A 2,026-nucleotide genomic window follows, 5' to 3' on the forward strand; every position below is an offset into this window, starting at 1 on the left:
CACACACACACACACACACACACACACACACACACACACACACACACACACGCACACACACATCCTCAATAACATTAAGACCTTAGATTTGAAATACTTTATTTAGTAGCTTCTTGGAAAACACCGAAGATTGCCTCTTTAGCCAAAGCTTGAAAGAATATTTTTGTACGATGCAGAGATAGAAAATGATTTTGAAGGATTCAAGGCAAAAAATTTTCAGTGTAAAATCGTTACAAGAGAAGACTGTATCAGAACCTGGTTAGAATTCAGAAGGTGACTCGATACATAATCTTAGCTGATGAAATTCTCGTTGGCGACAGTAGAGATAGACGACGAATCATTATCCAAGAAATTCAAATTCTGTGATACGGGAATTCCTGCTCATTATTATTTCGTATACTGAAACTTATATCAACTCCTTAGAGATTTCAGAGAACTCATCCTCCAGAAACGGTTTCTTCAGCAAGGAAAACAACTGGAAATTGACTCATTTTTCAAGCCAATTCACTCCAACCCTACTGTAGCAGTACAGTCTACTGTTGATATTGATGACTTGACTCGCCTGCTATTGATCTAAACCTTCCACATTCACCCCATACTCCTACGAAGTTGGGGTTGGGTCAATGAAATATCATAGTTTTCATATTCATTTCCGCCTCTGCCACCACGACATCAAACTCATCTACCATTTACCATTTAAATGAAATTAAAAATTAGCGTATTAACTTTTTGGTTTAGGCGTACTGTAAAGTTAAATAAGTTTATAAAAATACACTGTTTCATTATTTATTATATAAGTTACAATCAGAATCCTGCTCTGATAGCCTGAGTTTCTTGTTAACAGAGCAAGTCTGCCAATATTTGTCAGCCGGCTGGAGACCTGACTAAAAGCCAAAAATGTCGCTGTTGTAGGATGTTTACAATATTATCTGAAATCTTGTTACTCTCGATCATGTCTAGCATGCAATATATATGTCTTCAATATCGTTTAGGCATACAGTGCTAATCTGTATCTTCAATTAACTCATACATTCGGTTAACTCGGACACTTCTGGTATGTTTTAACGAGATTTCATCGAATTTAAGAACATAAATGGTCAGCGAATTAGCAGTCGTTTTTCCTTCCTCTTACTCTACCCCTACCCCACCAGAAGCACCACTATCGCCGCCGCTAGAAATAAGAGTCAAAACAACACTTAGCCACGGGCTAAGAGTTGTTTTGACTCTTACTTCTAGCATTGCTGATGCTGACTTGCACCCTCAGTCATTTAGTGACGATTGTGTGTGTATGTGTGTGCGCGCGCGCTCCTCCATTTTTCCCTTCTTTGGACTTTCCTTGTTTCCGACGAAGAGTTCCGCTCGAAACGTCATATTCTCTCTCTTTCCTTTCCCGAGCGTCTAGTAACACAATCTGTATCACGTCCTCACATTGTTGTTTTTTGTTGTTGTTTTTTTGTCTTTTCCTTTTTTGAACTTATATATATATATATATATATATATATATATATATATATATATATATATATATATATATATATAACCAAGCGCACTGGTATTCTGGTCGAAGACTGCCTTCGAATTTTTCTATCCCAAAGGGATTTTCGACCCAATATTTACATTCTGTTGTTTATAGCTTTATGTGTGTATTTCGAGAAATACTATTCCCAAAAAGTATTATTTCCCGTTCTCTCGAGAGTTTACCAAATTCTTATATATACATACATGCATCTATATAAGAATTATACGTGTGTGTGTGTGTGTGTTTATTTGTGTGTGTGTGTGTATGTAATATTAAAAGAAAATGAGTTAAAAAAATAACTTTGAGCGGCTACTAGCATGAATATGGACAATAAATACGAATAATGGTATATTTAGAACCATACCAGATAAATTCGTGATTTATTGAATATACATGCACACCACAAGTTCATTCATACATACATCCATACATACGTACATACATACATCTGTGAGTGTGTGTGTGTGTGTGTGTGTGTGTGTGTGTGTGTGTGTGTGTGTGTGTGTG

Source organism: Octopus bimaculoides, chromosome 2, assembly GCF_001194135.2.
Source record: "Octopus bimaculoides isolate UCB-OBI-ISO-001 chromosome 2, ASM119413v2, whole genome shotgun sequence".
In the NCBI taxonomy this organism is placed as follows: domain Eukaryota; kingdom Metazoa; phylum Mollusca; class Cephalopoda; order Octopoda; family Octopodidae; genus Octopus; species Octopus bimaculoides.